This window comes from Hylobates moloch, unplaced genomic scaffold (assembly GCF_009828535.3).
Source record: "Hylobates moloch isolate HMO894 unplaced genomic scaffold, HMol_V3 SCAFFOLD_11, whole genome shotgun sequence".
NCBI classification, from domain to species: domain Eukaryota; kingdom Metazoa; phylum Chordata; class Mammalia; order Primates; family Hylobatidae; genus Hylobates; species Hylobates moloch.
The window spans coordinates 55,770,577-55,792,919 of record NW_026652286.1 but is presented as its reverse complement, the minus strand read 5'-3'; the positions used below and the strand labels follow the sequence as shown (position 1 = coordinate 55,792,919).

Below are 22,343 nucleotides of genomic sequence, written 5' to 3'. Positions count from 1 at the left end.
TCTCTTCTGCTGAATAACAGTACTTTTATCTGCATAGTCATTATTTAATTATTTAATCCTCACAAATTCCTTGTGAGTAAGCAGAGTGGGTGATGCAATCTCTGTTTTAATGAGGAAAAAGAGGCTCAGAAAGTCATGTAAAGTGTTCAAGGTCATCTTAACAGTGATGGACAACCTTTGCTAGAAAAAAAAGGTTTGAAAGTTCATAAGTGGAGGAGGTAGAATTCAGGCCAGATTTTTTTTTTAATTTTTAAGTTCTGGTGTTCTTAATATATTATTCTTTGGCCTCTTGCATGGTATTTTGATTTAATAAACATTTGTTAAATTGCTTGAGTTAAAGTACTTGAATAAACAAAAAAAATTTATTTCAAAAAGAAAAAAACCATAAATATTTATTTAAATATAGTAAATAGCCGGGCTTGGTGGCTCACGCCTATAAGCCCATCACTTTGGGAGGCCAAGGTGGGTGGATCACCTGAAGTCAGGAGTTCAAGACCAGCCTGACCAGCATGGTGAAACCCTGTCTCTACTAAAAATACAAAATTAGCCGGGCATGGTGGTGCATGCCTGTAATCCCAGCTACTTGGGAGGCTGAGACAGAAGAATTGCTTGAACCCAGAAGTTGGAGGTTGTAGTGAGCTGAGATTGGGCCACTGCACTCCAGCCTGGGCAATAAGAGCAAAACTCCATTTCAATAAATAAATAAATAACTTAGTAACTCATCTGTCATTTAACCTAAGCATAGATCGCCATACCCTTTTCCTCCATTACTATTTACCTGAAGTTCTTCAGATTTTATTCTTCAGAATAAAATGATTAAGGAAATTGATCTAAACTATTTGATCTAAACTATTAAGTGTTTTGATGAGAATATGTGTTTTCCTGAATATTCTAAAAATAGCAATAACCTGTAATAGTAATAACAGTAATGATATTCCTTCACATTTGGATAGTCATTTGCAGTTTACAGGGTGCTTACATTATTTCTTTAAATTGATCACACAGATCCTGGGAACTAACAAGAATTTTCATCCCTATTCTGTACGTTAATAAACATCACAGATCTCAGAGTTTTACCTGTGAACCTTGGTTGCAGAGTTTTGATGCCCCCCAGTAGACTCTTGTAATCGGCATATGAGTTTGAGGGGGTACGTGTTTAAGGTGCTAGATTGATGGGACCCATAACTAGTGTGCTTGACAGTGATTGATAGATATTTAGAATAATAGTAACAACTGGATATGAAGTAGATACCATGTCCCAGACACTGCTAAGTGCATGAAGTGACCAGCCATAGGTTTCACTTCTTTTTTATAGACAAGGCAAATAAGCTTAGCTCATTCTCTCTTTTCATGGGGGAGTGTAATGGAAAGTCTGACTCTCATTCAACACGTCCTCATGAAGCTAGTCCCATTCCCATGGAGCTGTGCTGTTTAAACCGATGTCCCAGTTCTGCTGCAGCTTGAATTTTTCAGATGGGATGAATTTTTCTGACTGGCTTGCTGAGTCTCTCCACATGGCCCCTGCCATTGCAGAGATCTTCCTAATACCCTGCTTTGTTAACCAGCCCCCTGTCTAGGCAGTGTTTTCATCTTTGTTGTGTGACATGTCCTCTATTAACTCAAAATCCCCATTCTCCCCTCTTCACTGCCTGACTTAGAAGGATAAGAGAAACTATCCCTGGGTTTGACTCTCTCTGCCCCCTACATTGGCATCATATCCTGGAACAATCATTACATAACAGTCCTGGGTTTGCATCCCAGATCAGCTTCTTAGCCAGAGCCTTCTGTATAACCTAAAGTCACTTCACCACTCTGATCTTCAATTTCCTTATCTGTAAAATGAGGATTAAAATGTTGAAGAGAAAAAAGGAGATAATATATGTAAAAAGGACTTGACATATAGCAAAAAATTCAATAAGATGGCTGCTATTATTAAGATTTTATTCTGATTCTTAATCTGTACCCTTTCCATTTTTTTCTGTGCCATTCTGCCTGTCATATGCCCCATGACATGAGCTTACTGACATAATTGTCAGAAAGAAATAGCACTGTGATTTATAATGGCCTTCAGAGACTGTCTTAAGAATTTAGATGTATTTCATTGTTAAACGAATCAAATTCAGAATTAAAAAAACAGAGCATAAAGCTTTCAATAGCAACCTACTTTTCTGTGCTTAAAACAGATTTTTAAAATGAATTTATTAATGATATTTCAGGAATACTACCATCCAAAGAAGGAAAAATCTGTACTTCAGATCTCTGAATGACTCTGATGGTCATACCTGAAACTGGGATGTTGTGAAAACCAACATTATTCCTTTGAGACAGTGATAAGTAATTTAACTCTTTCTGATTTTATTTCTCATTAATAAATCGAGGAAACAGGAAAGTAAATGATCATGGAAGTAGGGCTTCGGCTTAAACATCTTAAGTCCTCTGATGGCGCAACACTGTGGATAGGTCAACAGACAAGAAATAATAATGAATCACAGATGTGTATGCGATTTTACAAAGCCTTTTCCTTCCATGATCTTTTCTGAACTCATGACAACCTGGGAGGGGATGAGAGATAGAATTATCTATTGGACGTTTTTCAAGCTTCTTGGACTCCTGTATCATCTGTCACCACTGACCATTATCACATTATTAATCTTCCTCCTCCCCTGCATTCTGTGACATTTTCCTCTGGTTGTCTTCATATTTGTCTTCATATGTCTGCCCACTCTCATCCATAGTTCTTTGGATGACTCTTCCCTCTTCCTCTAAAATGTTGTTATTCTCTTGGGTTTTACCTTCAGCTTTTTTCCTTACTTTAATCTCTAAGGGCAATCTCAGTTCACTGAATGATTTCCATTAGCTTTAATTTTGACCTAATTTGGTAGTTCCAGTCCAAAGCTCTCTCCTGAGCTCCTGGTATCCATCCTACTGTTACTGGACTTCTTAATTTGTATGTCCCCTAGGGACCTCATGCTCACCCTTTGCAAATCTCTCCCAGCCAAGTTTCTATATCACTTTGTCTGAAGGAATGACAACACTTTCCATCCATTACCTTAGCCCAAATCCTCAACATCATCCCTGATACTTCCCTTTCTCTTCCTATCCTCATTCAATAATTCACTTAACTCTGTTGATTCTGCCTCCTTAAAAGCTCTCAAATACTCATCCCCATGGCTACTACCTTAGCTCAGACACTCATCATTACTTGCGTCCTCCTGCAACAGCATCCTAAGTTTTTCTTGCTTTTGTTCTCTGCCACCTGCCAAGCCAATCATACCACAGTCAGAATGATCCTTGAAAATGCTTACCTGTCTGTGTCCTTACAGACACCTTATTTACATATATAAGGTCATATACCTTATTTACATATATATGCATATGGAGAGAAAGAGTCCCTCATTTCCTGTAGCAGGATACACAAAACACTCTCTAATCTAGTCTTTTTTTTTTTTTTTTTTTTTTTTGAGACAGCGTCTCACTCTGTTGCCCAGGCTGGAATACAGTGGTGCAATCTCGGCTCACTGCAAGCTCCGCCTCCCGGGTTCACGCCATTCTCCTGCCTCAGCCTCTCCGAGCAGCTGGCACTACAGGCGCCCGCCACCACGCCTGGCTAATTCTTTGTATTTTTAGTAGAGACGGGATTTCACTGTGGTCTCAATCTCCTGACCTCGCGATCCGCCCGCCTCAGCCTCCCAAAGTGCTGGGATTACAAGCGTGAGCCACCGCGCCCGGCCTAGTCTTTACTGCTTCTCTTCAATTCTTTTCTTCAGTTCTTGATGTTCTCAACTGTATTGCTTTGTAGAATCCTTATTTAGCCGTATCTAGCTGGACTGAATTCTTTGCAGTTTCTACAGTTGTCAAGGTGGTCTCAGGTCTCTGTACCTTGTAATGCAACTCACTCTGCATGCAGCTGCCATCTTCACTATACTTATGACAGCCTACCCAGACAGACTGTGCTCCAGGTCCTGGAGGAGGTTTCCCCTGAACTCTTTCTTCTTGGGATTAAGTCCTCTGTTGCAATCTACGCCTTTAGCACTAGTTGCTGAATTACAATTATCAAATTAATTTTCTCTTTCCCACTAGACTCTGCCTTACTTACCTTTTTTATGTCCAGCACCCCACTACCTAAAACAGTAAATACTTAGCACATAGAAAATCCTTAATGTTCTTTGGATAAAGTAACATTTTATATAATGTTCTTTGGATAAAATAACATTTTATAGTTGGGAAAACCAAGACAGAGAAAGGCCAGCATCTTCCCATGAGTATATGGTAGAGGCAAAACCAGATTCCCATTCTTCCAATTCTTTCTCCAACTTTTTTATTCTATTGCTATTTATTTCTGTAAAACAGTAGCCTTAAACGTAGACTAAAAAGGGGCCTTTATAAACAGTTTAGTTTTAAGTCCATGAAGCCTTTGCAAAGAAAACATGACTTGACAAAGTCAAGAAAATATTATACCTTGGAATCTGCTTAGATATGACTCATCCTTGTGCCACCCTTCTGAGGTTGAGAATGCTGAGCTTTGTCATCCCTGTGTACTCCAGGCTTGCAACGAGTCACCCGAAACTTAAGAATTAGATGGCTCCTTCCTGTTTATGTCTCTGTTTCCATTTCTAGGAGGTGATAATTTTCAACTGGATTAACTTTTCCTGTGCAAAAATCATTACCCCATGAGTCGGAGTCAAGATAGGGTAAATAGCTCATCCCAAGTATTATCACAGCACAAAAATAAATTTATGTACTTTCTAGTGATCATGATAGCACTTACTAGTTGTTTAGGTACTGTTTTCAGAAATTTGCATACAGTATTTTATTTACTCTCATATAAGCTTTACCATAAAATAAATTGCAAACACCTACTGTGAGATGTTGTGCTACTGTGAGGCATTTAACAGATTGTTTTTGAATGAAAGAATGTTTCTAGCATTGTGAGGATACACACACACATACACCATGCCCTCTGCCCTTAGCTTTTATCTAATTGGGCAAATTGGTCTACTATATAAACAACAATTAGAGAGAAAGAGCATTATTTCTTTGACACTTTTGTGCTGGACACCACTATGTTAAATACTATATATAATTGTGTGGTAGGTGTATTTAAATCTTTACAGGAACCCTATGAGGTTTTCTAGGTGGTCGAGTGTAGACAGAGCCAGAATTTAAGTCTAGCCTGCTTGGCTCTTCCAATTCCATCACATGACATTTAGATCAAATGAGATCACAAAGGAATGCAGAGGGCAGGGGAAGAGGAATGAAATTGCCAGAAAAGACTTAGTGGGTCCAATGTGAAAATGTGATTGGGATTAGATGGGCAGAAAGGAGAGAATTTGGGAGCTGAATTCTGGAATTCAGTGGGAGCACAGGCTTCAGGACAGTCACCCACAGATAGGACAAAAAGCTGCTGATCTATTAGGAAAATGGATCTCTTTCCTCCATGTCCAGTATCTTATCATCACTGGGCCTGTGGTTTTTCACCAGCTGCTCCCGTGTAATAACTGAGCAGTTATCCTTCAACTTTTATACAATGACTAAAAGGTGAATTTTAAGCCACACATTTCTTGTGTACCCTTCCTCTGGGAAATTATATTTCTAGGAAAGTCATTTTGTACTAGAAATCAAAAATATCTTAGTGGGTGCAACCCACTGCCCTGAAAATGCCATTATTTATTAAGCCAACCAGTAGGACTTCATGAAACAGAAGGGATGATGTTACTATTGCAGAAACTCTCTCATTGGCAAGTAGGGGCCTGCAGTATGGCATACAGAAAACAGGTATACTCTTCTGGACTGGGAACCAGACTACCTAAATTCAGTCCTGGCGTTGCACTAAGTACAGTTATTGAAATATTCTTGAATAAGTGTCTTTACCTTGCAGAACAATTCAATAGTTCTCCTACCTGTGAAATGTCCAAGTTGGAGTAACTCAGAGTATCCTAAGACATCCTCTTCAAAATCATTTGTTACAGTGTTTGTGAAACATTTGCATATCATATACCCTTCTTGTAGATTGACAGTGCATTGAAATCTCTGATGGCCCTGTAGAAAACAAACCAATTCAACATTGATTAATCCAACATTTAAAAAATTATTTGATAAAACATACTCTGGGAAAAATTTCGCTGTGTACTCTGCACTGAATAGAAATTTCTGGCAGTTCTGAGAAAATTCAGTTTGCTTTCAAATATGATTTGTAGGTTGCCTCTACCACATTCTCAATTCAAGTTACTGACGTTTTAAAACTGCGCAAGGACTTCATAAAGATACTGTTGTATTATCCTGGCTGCCTTTTTCTCTTTCCCCAGTGTTCTGGTGCAAATGAAAGTGTTTTACATAACTCTAAATGTAGTGAAGTAGGAAGAAGAGAAGATATATTGTTTCTGCTTTGTTTGCTGAGTGAACAGTTTGAGGTGTGAGTTAAGGATGCAGATATCCACCCTTCTGGGAGCTTCAGATTGCAGTCTGAACTGATTCTCCAGCACAATCGTCGTATTATAATCTCAGTACTCGGTAACAGAGGACTGAAGTGGCCTTTGGATTTGTAGTCTTAAAGGGCCGGGCGCGGTGGCTCACGCTTGTAATCCCAGCACTTTGGGAGGCCGAGGTGGGTGGATCACGAGGTCAGGAGATCGAGACCACGGTGAAACCCTGTCTCTACTAAAAATACAAAAAATTAGCCGGGCGTGGTGGTGGCGGGCACCTGTAGTCCCAGCTACTCGGAGAGGCTGAGGCAGGAGAATGGCGTGAACCCGGGAGGCGGAGCTTGCAGTGAGCCGAGATTGTGCCACTGCACTCCAGCCTGGGCGACAGAGCGAGACTCCATCTCAAAAAAAAAAAAAAGTCAAATTATAGAAATATAATTATTTTATCATAAGGGATTGTACCAGGAACTATGCTAGTGAATGGCAACATGACAGTCATTAAGATAAGTGCCTGCCCTCAAGGAGATCACAGTCCAGTGAGGGAAAGAGATAAAGAACTGCATGATTATAATACAGTTATGTAAATTGGATTAGGTCGTGCATGAAGTGCAATGGCAACTTGGAATGAAGTTCTTTGACTAAAAGATATTTGCAAATCCCCTTCCTTGATCCAATCAGTGCAGAAAAAAAAAAGAGAAATTCTTCTTATGTTTGTTTGTGGCTGATTAACTTTTTGTCTTGACCAGCATAATGATCATGATGATGATGAATGGGGAGGCATTATAAGACATTATGAGAGATGGAACAATTTTATTTAATCCTTGTTGCAAGATCATCAATCTTCTCTAAACAAGTAGATAACCCACTAATAATAAATGCAAACAATCATCCACTCATATAACTTTCTTAAAAGAATTTTATCAGTGGATAGAGGGTTAGATCCCTCAGTGAACCCCAAAAACATAGATACCAGAATTTTTTCCTTTGCATCCCCGTATGTTACCTGCCAAGGCAGCAGAATTTCCCCTAAGGAATTTTGGGTTATTATGAACAGTTAAACAGAAAATGAAACTTTGATCCTGGAGTGAAATGTCCAATTTACAGGTAGCAACTTTGTGAAGCAATGAAGGGATGAGTGTCTTAAGCAAGGCCACCAGCTAGTCAGGGACAGAGGCAAGACTGAGATCTAGGGCTCCCCATTCCAGTGCACTGTATCGTGCTCCTGTCTATGGTATCTTAGGACACTTGTGAATATTTTCAATTTTCATCTAATGAATTTAGCATTTTTCTAAAATAAGTAATTGGGTGGAAGTTAAAAAAGAATCCCTAACTAATACCTTACCTTGTCACAAGAGGATATTCATATGTTTCAAATTTATTATATCCAACATAAACATTCCCACCAATGATTTTATCATAGAAAACAAAACAAAAAAAAACCACATGAAAAATTAGGTTTAGGGTGGAGCCAAGATGGCCAAATAGGAACAGCTCCGGTCTACAGCTCCCAGCTTGAGCGACACAGAAGACGGGTGATTTCTGCATTTCTGTTTGAGGTACCGGTTTCATCTCACTAGGGAGTGCCAAACAGTGGGTGCAGGACAGTCGGTGAAGTGCACTGTGCGTGAGCCGAAGCAGGGCGAGGCATTGCCTCACTCGGGAAGCGCAAGGGGTCAGGGAGTTCCCTTTCCTAGTCAAAGAAAGGGGTAACAGACGGCACCTGGAATATCGGGTCAGTCCCACCCTAATACTGTGCTTTTCCAATGTGCCTAGAAAACGCCACACTAGGAGACTGTGTCCCGCACCTGGCTCGGAGGGTCCTATGCCCACGGAGTCTCACTGATTGCTAGCACAGCAGTCTGAGATCAAGCTGCAAGGTGGCAGCGAGGCTGGGGGAGGGGCACCCGCCATTGCCCAGGCTTGCTTAGGTAAACAAAGCAGCCAGGAAGCTCGAACTGGGTGGAGCCCACCACAGCTCAAGGAGGCCCGCCTGCCTCTGTAGGCTCCACCTCTGGGGGCAGGGCACAGACAAACAAAAAGTCAGCAGGAACCTCCACAGGCTTAAATGTCCCTGTCTGACTGACAGCTTTGAAGAGAGTAGTCGTTCTCCCAGCACGCAGCTGGAGATCTGAGAACGGACAGACTGCCTCCTAAAGTGGGTCCCTCACCCCTGAGCAGCCTAACTGGGAGGCACCCCCCCAGTAGGGACAGACTGACACATCACTCGGCTGGGTACTCCTCTGAGACAAAACTTCCAGAGGAACTATCAGACAGCTGAATCTGTAGTCTCACGAAAATCCGCTGTTCTGCAGCCACTGCTGCTGACACCCAGCCAAACAGGGTCTGGAGTGGACCTCTAGTAAACTCCAACAGACCTGCAGCTGAGGGTCCTGTCTGGTAGAAGGAAAACTAAGAAACAGAAAGGACATCCACACCAAAAACCCATCTGTACATCACCATCATCAAAGACCAAAAGTAGATAAAACCACAAAGATGGGGAAAAAACAGAGCAGAAAAACTGGAAACTCTAAAGAGCAGAGCACCTCTCCTCTTCCAAAGGAACGCAGTTCCTCACCAGCAACGGAACAAAGCTGGATGGAGGATGACTTTGACGAGTTGAGAGAAGAAGGCTTCAGACGATCAAACTACTCCGAGCTACGGGAGGAAATTCAAAACAATAGCAAAGAAGCTAAAAACTTTGAAAAAAAAATTAGACGAATGGATAACTAGAATAACCAATGGAGAGAAGGGCTTAAAGGAGCTGATGGAGCTGAAAGCCAAGTATCGAGAACTACGCGAAGATTGCAGAAGTCTCGGTAGCAGATGCGATCAACTGGAAGAAAGGGTATTGCTGATGGAAGATGAAATGAATGAAATGAAGCAAGAAGGGAAGTTTAGAGAAAAAAGAATAAAAAGAAATGAACAAAGCCTCCAAGAAATTTGGGACTATGTGAAAAGACCAAACCTACATCTGATTGGTGTACCTGAAAATGACAGGGAGCATGGAACCAAGTTGGAAAACACTCTGCAAGATATTATCCAGGAGAACTTCCCCAATCTAGCAAGGCAGGCCAACATTCAGATTCAGGAAATACAGAGAAAGCCACAAAGATACTCCTCAAGAAGAGCAACTCCAAGACACATAATTGTCAGATTCAACAAAGTTGAAATGAAGGAAAAAATGTTAAGGGCAGCCAGAGAGAAAGGTCAGGTTACCCACAAAGGGAAGCCCATCAGACTAACAGCTGATCTCTCAGCAGAAACTCTACAAGCAAGAAGAGAGTGGGGGCTGATATTCAACATTTTTAAGGAAAGGATTTTCAACCCAGAATTTCATATCCAGCCAAACTAAGCTTCATAAGTGAAGGAGAAATAAAATACTTTACAGACAAGCAAATGCTGAGTGATTTTGTCACCACCAGGCCAGCCCTAAAAGAGCTCCTGAAGGAAGCACTAAACATGGAAAGGAACAACTGGTACCAGCCCCTGCAAAAACATGCCAAATTGTAAAGACCATCTAGGCTAGGAAGAAACTGCATCAACTAACGAGCAAAATAACCAACTAACATCATAATGACAGGATCAGATTCACACATAACAATATTAACGTTAAATGTAAATGGGCTAAATGCTCCAATTAAGAGACACAGACTGTCAAACTGGATAAGGAGTCAGGACCCATCAGTGTGCTGTATTCAGGAAACCCATCTCACGTGCAGAGACACACATAGACTCAAAATAAAGGGATGGAGGAAGATCTATCAAGCAAATGGAAAACAAAAAAAGGCAGGGGTTGAAATCCTAGTCTCTGATAAAATAGACTTTAAACCAACAAAGATCAAAAGAGACAAAGAAGGCCATTACATAATGGTAAAGGGATCAATTCAACAAGAAGAGCTAACTATCCTAAATATATATGCACCCAACACAGGAGCACCCAGATTCATAAAGCAAGTCCTGAGTGACCTACAAAGGGACTTAAACTCCCACACAATAATAATGGGAGATTTTAACACCCCACTGTCAACATTAGACAGATCAATGAGACAGAAAGTTAACAAGGATATCCAGGAATTGAACTCAGCTCTGCACAAAGTGGACCTAATAGACATCTACAGAACTCTCCACCCCAAATCAACAGAATATACATTGTTTTCAGCACCACACCACACCTATTCCAAAATTGACCACATAGTTGGAAGTAAAGCTCTCCTCAGCAAATGTAAAAGAACAGAAATTATAACAAACTGTCTCTCAGACCACAGTGCAATCAAACTAGAACTCAGGATTAAGAAACTCACTCAAGACCGCTCAACTACATGGAAAATGAACAACCTGCTCCTGAATGACTATTGGGTACATAATGAAATGAAGGCAGAAATAAAGATGTTCTTTGAAACCAATGAGAACAAAGACACAACATGCCAGAATCTCTGGGACACATTCAAAGCAGTGTGTAGAGGGAAATTTACAGCACTAAATGCCCACAAGAGAAAGCAGGAAAGATCCAAAATTGACACCCTAACATCACAATTAAAAGAACTAGAAAAGCAAGAGCAAACACACTCAAAAGCTAGCAGAAGGCTAGAAATAACTAAAATCAGAGCAGAACTGAAGGAAATAGAGACACAAAAAACCCTTCAAAAAATTAATGAATCCAGGAGCTGGTTTTTTGAAAAGATTAACAAAATTGATTGATAGACCGCTAGCAAGACTAATAAAGAAGAAAAGAGAGAAGAATCAAATAGATGCAATAAAAAATGAAAAAGAGGATATCACCACCAATCCCACAGAAATACAATCTACCATCAGAGAATATTACAAACAACTCTATGCAAAAAAACTAGAAAATCTAGAAGAAATGGATAAATTCCTCGACAAATACACCCTCCCAAGACTAAACCAGGAAGAAGTTGAATCTCTGAATAGACCAATAACAGGCTCTGAAATTGTGGCAATAATCAATAGCTTCCCAACCAAAAAGAGTCCAGGACCAGATGGATTCACAGCCGAATTCTACCAGAGGTACAAGGAGGAACTGGTACCATTCCTTCTGAAACTATTCCAATCGATAGAAAAAGAGGGAATCCTCCCTAACACATTTTATGAAGCCAGCATCGTCCTGATACCAAAGCCTGGCAGAGACATAACCAAAAAAGAGAATTTCAGACCAATATCCTTGATGAACATTGATGCAAAAATCCTCAATAAAATACTGCCAAACCAAATCCAGCAGCACATCAAAAAGCTTATACACCATGATCAAGTGGGCTTCATCCCTGGGATGCAAGGCTGGTTCAACATACGCAAATCAATAAATGTAATCTAGCATATAAACAGAACCAAAGACAAAAACCACATGATTATCTCAATAGATACAGAAAAGGCCTTTGACAAAATTCAACAACACTTCATGCTAAAAACTCTCAATAAATTAGGTATTGATGGGACGTATCTCAAAATAATAAGAGCTATCTATGACAAACCCACAGCTAATATCATACTGAATGGGCAAAAACTGGAAGCATTCCCTTTGAAAACGGGCACAAGACAGGGATGCCCTCTCTCACCACTCCTATTCAACATAGTGTTGGAAGTTCTGGCCAGGGCAATCAGGCAGGAGAAGGAAATAAAGGGTATTCAATTAGGAAAAGAGGAAGTCAAATGGTCCCTGTTTGCAGATGACATGATTGTATATCTAGAAAACCCCATCGTCTCAGCCCAAACTCTCCTTAAGCTGATTAGCAACTTCAGCAAAGTCTCAGGATACAAAATCCATGTACAAAAATCACAAGCATTCTTGTACACCAATCACAGACAAACAGAGAGCCAAATCATGAGTGAACTCCCATTCACAATTGCTTCAAAGAGAATAAAATACCTAGGAATCCAACTTACAAGGGATGTGAAGGACCTCTTCAAGGAGAACTACAAACCACTGCTCAATGAAATAAAAGAGGATACAAACAAATGGAAGAACATTCCATGCTCATGGGTAGGAAGAATCAATATCGTGAAAATGGCCATACTGCCCAAGGTAATTTATAGATTCAATGCCATCCCCATCAAGCTACCAATGACTTTCTTCACAGAATTGGAAAAAACTACTTTAAAGTTCATATGGAACCAAAAAAGAGCCCGCATCGCCAAGTCAATCCTAAGCCAAAAGAACAAAGCTGGAGGCATCACGCTACCTGACTTTAAACTATACTACAAGGCTACAGTAACCAAAACAGCATGGTACTGGTACCACAACAGAGACATAGATCAATGGAACAGAACAGAGCCCTCAGAAATGATGCCGCATATCTACAACTATCTGATCTTTGACAAATCTGACAAAAACAAGAAATGGGGAAAGGATTCCCTATTTAATAAATGGTGCTGGGAAAACTGGCTAGCCATATGTAGAAAGCTGAAACTGGATCCCTTCCTTACACCTTATACAAAAATTAATTCAAGATGGATTAAAGACTTATATGTTAGACCTAAAACCATTAAAATCCTACAAGAAAACCTAGGCAATACCATTCAGGACATAGGCGTGGGCAAGGACTTCATGTCTAAAACACCAAAAGCAATGGCAACAAAAGCCAAAATTGACAAATGGGATCTAATTAAACTAAAGAGCTTCTGCACAGCAAAAGAAACTACCATCAGAGTGAACAGCCAATCTACAGAATGGGAGAAAATTTTTGCAACCTACTCATCTGACAAAGGGCTAATATCCAGAATCTACAATGAACTCAAACAAATTTACAAGAAAAAAACAAACAACCCCATCAAAAAGTGGGCAAAGGACATGAACAGACACTTCTCAAAAGAAGACATTTATGCAGCCAAAAAACACATGAAGAAATGCTCATCATCACTGGCCATCAGAGAAATGCAAATCAAAACCACAGTGAGATACCATCTCACACCAGTTAGAATGGCCATCATTAAAAAGTCAGGAAACAACAGGTGCTGGAGAGGATGTGGAGAAATAGGAACACTTTTACACTGTTGGTGGGACTGTAAACTAGTTCAACCATTGTGGAAGTCAGTGTGGCGATTCCTCAGGGATCTAGAACTAGAAATACCATTTGACCCAGCCATCCCATTACTGGGTATATACCCAAAGGACTATAAATCATGCTGCTATAAAGACACATGCACACGTATGTTTATTGCGGCACTATTCACAATAGCAAAGAGTTGGAACCAACCCAAATGTCCAACAACGATAGACTGGATTAAGAAAATGTGGCACATATACACCATGGAATACTATGCAGCCATAAAAAATGATGAGTTCATGTCCTTTGTAGGGACATGGATGAAACTGGAAAACATCATTCTCAGTAAACTATCACAAGGACAAAAAACCAAACACCGCATGTTCTCACTCATAGGTGGGAATTGAACAATGAGAACTCATGGACACAGGAAGGGGAACATCACACTCCAGGGACTGTTGTGGTGTGTTGGGAGTGGGGAGGGACAGCATTAGGAGATATACCTTATGCTAAATGATGAGTTAATGGGTGCAGCAAAACATGGCACATGGATACATATGTAACAAACCTGTACATTGTGCACATGTACCCTAAAACCTGAAGTATAATAAAAAAAAAAAAGAAAAATGAGGTTTATATTACTGATAATGTATTGGAACAGGCCCATGGTGAGCAATTGAAAAATTCTGGCCAAGTCTAATTATCTGCTATTTGATAAAAAATAAATCAAAACAGTGGATAATATCACTGTCAGTTTTCTCTCAGACAGAAGTATTTCAAGAACCCAAATGCTACGAAGACAGTGAAGTGCTTGAGACTAATATGAAAGAGACATTGAAATAAGATGAACATTATTTAAACAGCAACCCTATACCATGCTAAACATTTGGTAAATAAATACAGTCTCATTTAGTCCTCACAATGACTCTGTAAGATAAGCTCTCATTTTTAATTAGATGAATCTTGGCTAACACCTCTCTAGGCTTTAATTTCCCCATCTATAAAATAAGGATTTTTTTTCACCCTACTCCCTTGTAGGATTCTTGAATTCTCCCTTGAGAACTCAAGATAATGCCTGTGAAGTACTTAGCAGAGGACCCAGCAGCACCTAGTAGTTGCTATATAAAAGTGGCTTTTAACAGGATTGTACTCTTCAGTCCCATCATTAAGTTTTACAGAAAGTTGTGTTTTAGAATTTACTTCTGCAACTTTTAGAATATAGAGATCAGGTAAGGTGAAGCATGAGCTTCCAAAACCCTCACCTGCAGCTATGTTAACACTTCCAGTGACTTTTCTTTGTTAAGAAACCAAGTCAGAACCATCCCAAAGTCCTATGGATTTTATTTACAGGACGCTTCACTCCTTCAGTAAGGGGATGATCAAAGAACGTTTAATTTAGAAGTTTCAAAGTTAAAGCCAGTAGTAAAGAATTAGGGAGGCTGGGCACGGTGGCTCACGGCTGTAATCCCAGCACTTTGGGAGGCAGAGGCGGACGGATCATGAGGTCAGGAGATCTTGACCATCCTGGCTAACATGGTGAAACCCTGTCTCTACTAAAAAAAATACAAAAAAATTAGCTGGGCGTGGTGGCAGGCGCCTGTAGTCCCAGCTACTCGGGAGGCTGAGGCAGGAGAATGGCGTGAACCCAGGAGGCAGAGCTTGCAGTGAGCAGAGATCGAGCCACTGCACTCCAGCTTGGGCGACTGAGCAAGACTCTGTCTCAAAAAAAAAAAAAAAAAAAAATTAGGGAAACAAAAACAGAAACATTACTGCCAACTCCCCATGTGCAGAGAACAACCTACTAGGGAAATCTTAAAGACCAGATGCAGATTGGTAAGGTGCTCAAGAAATGTAAAGAAGTGGAGTTTGCCATCCAGATTTGTTCCATATTAGTTTATCCTTGATTTCTAATTAGAATAAAAAGTAACATGAAAGAACAACAAAATTTTATAGAAAAAACCTACTTCAACCTCACCAAGTTATCATATTTTCCTTAGCTATGTATTTTTTCAATATACTGAAAACACAGATTGTACTGATATGTACCTATTTGCTTAGAAACAATATAAATTCTATTGGCATAATAATAAAAATAAACTAATAAAATCCAACCATTTTCCCTATTCTTTGTTCTTCTCATTATTCAAATAAAAGCCTTAATAATGATTACCGATTATAGCCTTGTATTTCTATCTCAGACTTCTTTCCAGAGTCTCAATGAACTGAGTGCCTGTACTAGGATCATCACCATCTAACAACTCCCAAAGGTGGTCAGGGGTAAATGGTAACCCCCTGGGGCATCACAAGGTCAGTTATGACATTTATGCGAATCAAAATGCTGCAAGGGGTGAGTCTCAGTGCACCACAGATGCTCCCTTAGTGTCATGTTCAATTAATGTAAAGCTTGTGTTGATTCTAAGAGTTAAAGAGTCAATTTAACTATATAAGAGTGTATATAAAGAGTCACTTTAACTCTTAGAATCACAGTTTTATTATCTACAGAATAGGAATACTAAGGCCAGGCACGGTGGCTCACGCCTGTAATCCCAGCACTTTGGGAGCCTGAGGCGGGCGGATCACGAGGTCAAGAGATCGAGACCAACCTGGCCAACATGGTGAAACTCTGTCTCTACCAAAAATACAAAAATTAGCTGGGTGTGGTGGCGGGCACTTGTAATCCCAGCTACTCGGGAGGCTGAAGCAGGAGAATTGCTTGAACCCGGGAGGCAAAAGTTGCAGTAAGCCAAGATTGCGCCACTGCACTCCAGCCTGGTGACAGAGCAAGACTCCATGTCAAAAAAAAAAAAAAAAAAAGATAGAAATACTAAGTCAAACCTTGCAGGATTATTGTTTATGTTAGAAAAATATTATGTTCCTACTGCCCTACCTGGTACTTATTAGTAATTCAGTAAATGATAGCTATTTATATTATTATCATTGTAATCGACCTTCTCTTCATCATCTTCTTTAGGTCTCAGTGTAAATCAAAGGGAGTAACATTGCTTATTCCAAAGGATTACCACAAGGACTAAATAACACAGGTGAAGGTGCTTTTGTGAACAACTCTCAGCATTGTATGTGATTCTTAAAAATAATAATTAACAAACAGACTGGAGCCTCTGGAAAACTCTTTCCACTAAGCTACAGTACAAATAGTAGAGTCTATGATCTTTGAGGAAAACCAAAATTACTCTTCACTTGCAGAACTTACAGACTCTTTACTTGCATTCTCCTTACAAATGACTGCCAGTGCCAGGATCTGAAGGTCCATGGGCTGCAGCGTGCACAGGTAGAGCACAAGAGACAGGGAGCAGGCAATAAATAGCTCACCACTAACCCCTCTGAGTCATGGATGGGTGGGTTTTGTCCTTCAAATAGCCTCTGCTAGAACAAAGAAGGGGTAGTCATGTATGGTGTCCGATGCAGGGTGATATGGTTTGGCTCTGTGTCCCCACCCAAATCTCATGTTGAATTGTAACCCCCAATGTTGGAGGTGGGGCCCGGTAGGAGGTGATTGGATCATGGGGGCGGTTTCTTGTGAATGATTTAACACAATGCTCTTGGTGCTGTTCTCATAGAGTTATCACAAGATCTGCTTATTTAAAAGTGTGTGGCACCTTCCCCAACCCCTTGCTCCTGCTCTGGCCTTGTAAGATGAGCCTGCTTCCCATTCTCCTTCTGCCATGGTTTAAGTTTCCTGAGGTTTCCCTAGAAGCTGAGCAGATGGCAGCATCATGCTTTCTCTACTGCCTGTGGAGCTGTGAGCCAATTAATTCTCTTTTCTTAATAAATTACCCAGTCTCAGATATTTCCTTATAGCAATGTGAGAATGGACTTATACACAGGGGAAAAAAATTATTTACGGGGGACTTATTCTTAAGTATAGTTATAATCGAAGACCCTGTTTTATTGGTGGGAAATAGTTTTTTCCCACTCTTGACTTTCCCTTCCCTGTGAAAGAAAATCCCTGATCATTCTACGTCAGCGATGGAATGAATTAACAGATTGGAAAGTTAAGGCGCATAAATTGGACATATACAACCTAATCCTCTGTCTTGGGAGTAGCCTGGATCACTCGTTTTTAGTGGCTCCATAATCAGCCCTTTATTTCTTATTTTGAGAAACAGACATTTTAGACTGAATAGAATTTCCACCACCATCCCCAACCCACTCCTCCAACACAAGCTCACATCAACATCCACCTTTAATCTAGCTTTGACTCTCAACTCTCCATGTTCTTGTACTTTTCCTCCAAACGTAGGCACTCTTCAAAGTTCAGGTCGGCTACGGTAGCTCATGCTATAATCCCAGCACTTTGGGAGGCTGAGGTGGGCGGATCACCTGAAGTTGGGAGTTTGAGACCAGCTTGGCCAACATGGTGAAACCCCATCTCTACTAAAAATACAAAAATTAGCTGGGCATGGTGGTGCACAGCTGTAATCCCAGCTATTCCAGAGGCTGAGGCAAGAAAATTACTTGAACCCAGAAGGCAGAGGTTGCAGTGAGCCAAGATCCTGCCACTGCTCTCCAGCCTGGGCAACAGTGAGACTCCATCTCAAAAAGGAAAAAAAAAAAAAAAAAAAAGCGAAGTTCAGCCCCCATCCTTCCCCTCTCTTCCATTATACTCTCTTGAAAATTTCTTCTAATTTCACCATATATCAGTAATGATTAAGTTTGACTACATATAAAAAGCCCCAAAATACCAAAACAGCAGTGACTTACATAAGAAGTTACTTTCTTTCTCATATATAAGAAGCATCAGGGTAGGCTCTTCAGGGTGAGTATGGCAGCTCTACAGATTTACCAAGGAACTCCAGGTTCTTTCCAGTACCCTTATCCGCCATTCTTAGGGTATGGTCTTTGTCTTTAGCATCCAATTTGGCTGCTGGAGTGCCAGGCATCATGTCCTTTGCTAAAAGCAAACAGCTTGGAAGATAAATATGACCTCTTCCTTTGAAGAAGACTTTCTGGAAGTACCATATACCCCTACTGCTTACATTTGATGTGTCAGATTATAGTCTCATGGATATAGCTAGATGCAAAGAAATATAGTATTTTAGCTACGTGGCAGTGTACCTGGTTAAAACTTGGAATTCTGTTAATTTGAGAGAGAAGGATAAATGGCCAAACGTGGCTTCCGTGATCAACTATGGACCAATAACTTAAATCTGTCTCTAGCCACAACCTGATCCTAAGTGTAAATTCTCATTTCCAACCGCCTGCTTGATTTCTCCACTAACACCATATCCAAAACAAAGTACTTTCACTGAATCTCATGCATAAAGGAATAAAAAGCTCCTATTTACCTGAAGGCTGTTGATACACACAACAGGAACAACCAGATTATGCGAGTAATTCTCCCTTCACGTGGAGAATGACAAATTTGAAAGCCCTGATCTGGCCTCCATCTACTTTTCCAGGCAGATTTCCCCCCTGCACACCCAAGCAAACCCACTAGACTCCAGAGATTCTGGACAATACATAATTTCCTAAACCAAGTGCATTCTTTTGTAAGTCGATGCCTTTGTTCATTCTGTTTCCTCAACCTCTAATGCTTTTATTTTCATCTTTCTTTGGCCACCTTGTATTCATTCTTCTAGGCTTGCAACAAATACTACCTATTCCATGAAGCCTTGTCTACTTCCCCATGATTGGAATTAATGTTACTTCCTCTTCAATTTATTCAGCAGCATGTTGTTCATCATTCCCTTATGCATCTTTTACAGTATGTCCTACCCTGTGTTTGTGCACATCTCATCTGCCATGCTAGATGAGAATCTCGTTGATGGAGGGGGCCAGATTTTACTCATACACACACACACACACACACACACACTCACGACATCTAGCACTGTTTTTTACGGGGAGTAGGTAGTTAATTCATGTATGCTGGGCAAATGGAAGTTAACATGAAAGTAGAAGCTTTAATTAGTCAGTCAACTTCTGTGGGCTAATGATGTGATCCTCCTCTCTGGGAGAAAAGATGCCCTCCAGAAGCAGAGATACAGTGGCAAGTCCAGACACGTATCACAAACAGATCTGGGTTCAATTCCTAACTTTCCCACTTACATGCTAGGTAAAATTGATGTCTGTGAACCTTGTACGATAGGGAGAATGGTAACAAATTTACAGTGCTCTTATTATTCAGTGCCAAGGTATATAAAATGCCTATTGTAGTGGTTAACCAGTAGCAGGCATTCAGTAACTGTTAATTTCCTTCCTCACTTTCTATTCCTCTTGAACACCATGCTAACAGATAACAGGTAGACTAAGGCATCTTTGCCTGAAAAAAATACATAACATGTATTTTCATGTTGTATGTCTATAAAGATTGACAGAAGGTAATAAGATAAAAGTTTTTTAAATAAAAAATTATTAAAATTTCTGACAGTTTTATCAAACAACACTAAGGAATTATTTAAAGCCAATAAGAAGATGTATTAAATGTATTAGATTCTGAAAGTAAAAGTTGAGAGGAATGAAAGAGACAGAACAGCAAAGAAACATAAAATCCCAGTGGGAGATTTTGGACTAAGTAAGGGACTACAACTAGAGCCAGTTTGGAGAAATTATGAACTATATGACTTTATCAAGAAATTACAGAAACCTACATGTCTGTGGATTATCAAACAAATTACTTCACTTGAATACATATTTCTCTGCCTATTTTAAAGATTTCATATTCTCCTCCTGCTTGGAGCTGGTAACTCCATCTTCTCTAACTGATTAAGTAAAATTGAAAAAGGCCCCTTGTGGATATTCCTTCCTGCCAGAATTGATCTAAATCTGTCCTAGGCAATGAGCCTCTTCCTTGACAAACAGTCTGCTTTGATTAACTTCACAACAAGTTAGTTCCCTTAGAGCGCTCACTCATCTGTAAAACAGGAAATCCTCCTCCCCACCACCCCAGATTACTAGTCTGTAGGGTATTTCTTCAAAACTCAATACCTGCTTTCTTTTTGGCAAATTTGATGAGAATCAAGTATTCATTTTACTTAATTATTCCACTGCCAATTGCTGTTATGCCTAAAACTCAAAGATGAAACACCTACAAGCAACATAAGCCTGTTTGCAGGTTTCATTTATCTGTGATTTCTAACCTTTGATTCAAGACAGGAAGCACACTGGCCAAGTATATTGCCATGATGCAGAGCCTAGAGGATTAATAATTCTTTGCAGTTTATGTCAACTATCCCTGCTAAAATTGGAGGTAATGAGAAATTCCTAAAGACAGATGAGATCTCAACTTTAAAGTTATCACCCCAAACTTAGGTTACAGAACATTTTCCCTTTGCTCTGTGGTTAACTCCTAGTACCATCAAAAGCAGCCTGGGGTCCTGCAGAACAGGAACCTGTCATCTCATCATTCAGAGTAGACTGCCCTTGTTTTTCTCTACAGATTGTACATGCTTTTATTGTTGCATTTAACAAACCAATTAGAAAAAATTTGCTTACAGTACTTTTTTGCCTATTAGTCTCATAAATTGCATGAAGGCAGAGATACCATCTTGTTCATCTTTTACCTTCAGCACTGAACACACTATTTGGAGTTCTTAAGAAACACCTAAGAAATACTGGGACCCAGGTGAGAAGAGAAAACAGAGAACAAATAAAGGGACATAGGCCAGTTTCAAGGTGGTCCCCAGACAATTATAATCATGGATGTTGAGATTGTAGAATGGAAAAAGGTAGTCATGGCTTCACATTATGGGCTGATAATTAGAGTTCTGGATCTTGCTGGTTTGAAGCACCACTGGCCAGGGGTCAGTTAGACAGCCTGAATGCCTTTTACCTCTGGTTCCTTGTCTAGTCATCATCCCCACATCATCCCAGCTTGCCTTCCACTGGATGCTGACTTTTGTAGCAATAATTAATGTGGCTGAGTTTCTCTCATGCTTTTCCGCCCAATTTATACACTTCTATCAGAGCTGATTGGCCAACTTCAGGTTTCCCGATTACTTCCTTATCAAAGCCCAGCTTGTGCTAACATGCAAAAAATGGTATGGGGCTGGGTGCAGTTGCTCATGCCTGTAATCCCAGTGCTTTCGGAGGCTGAGACAGGAGGATCACTTGAGTCCAAAAGTTCTAGACCAGCCTGGGCAACATGGCAAAACCCCATCTCTACAAAAAAAGACAAAAATTAGCTGGCAGTTTGGCACACACCTGTGGTCCCAGCTACACAGGAGGCTGAGATGGGAGGATCACTTGAACCCGGGAGGTGGAGGTTGCAGTGAGGCATGATCGCGCCACTGCACTCCAGCCTGGGTGACAGAGTGAAACCCCACCTCAAAAAAAAAAAAAAAAAAGAAAGAAAAAGGACAAAACTGAAAATATGTATATATCAAATACAAATCTTTTTTTCTTCTCAGTAGAAATGTTTCCCTGCCTATCAAATTGCCCTCAGTCCATACACATGTTTCGCTGGATGCGCTATTGATTTCTTCCTGGGAACTTTCTCTTGTTCTCTATGAATGTGTCAAACTTTGAACGAGATTTCTCTTCTTCCAAGGAACCACCTTCTGCTTATTAATATAAACAGCCTCTGAGCAGAAAGAAGTCTTCTCCTCAAAACACGTGCCATAAATAGCTATTGAATTCTGTTGAGTAGCTGTGGTTATTCCTGCAAGGACTAATCACAGTTCCATCCTGCAGAGTTCCTGTAATTACAGTTCGGGACACTCTGTGTTACTCTACTAATCTCAAGGAGACTTGTTATATTTGCTAAAAATGCTCCAAGGAGAATTGCCATCAAGCTTTCATTTTGGAAACAAATAGATGTCTGTGAGATTGGAAATGGCTGTGAGATTGGAAGCAGGTTTAGAGATGTCAAGATATCAATAAAAGAAAAGATTTTCTTCATTTACAGTGTTTGGGAACTAAGTACTAGATTGAAGATTTTCAAGCTCTGATTTAAGTAGACCCC

At 40.2% G+C, this 22,343-nt stretch overlaps 1 protein-coding gene and 1 long non-coding RNA gene across 22 annotated transcripts in view; one reads left to right on the top strand and one right to left on the bottom strand.

Moving 5' to 3' along the window:
- The window catches only part of DLG2 (discs large MAGUK scaffold protein 2), a 2,210,459-nt gene that overhangs the window by 2,077,259 nt on the left and 110,857 nt on the right, over nt 1-22,343 (top strand). The gene's annotated exons all lie outside the window — the stretch shown is intronic.
- LOC131380687 (uncharacterized) lies at nt 2,408-4,703 on the bottom strand. The gene is made up of 3 exons (XR_009208780.1): nt 4,459-4,703; nt 3,203-3,256; nt 2,408-2,450 (listed from the first exon to the last, which is right to left on the bottom strand). It is a non-coding gene; the product is annotated as an uncharacterized LOC131380687 (long non-coding RNA).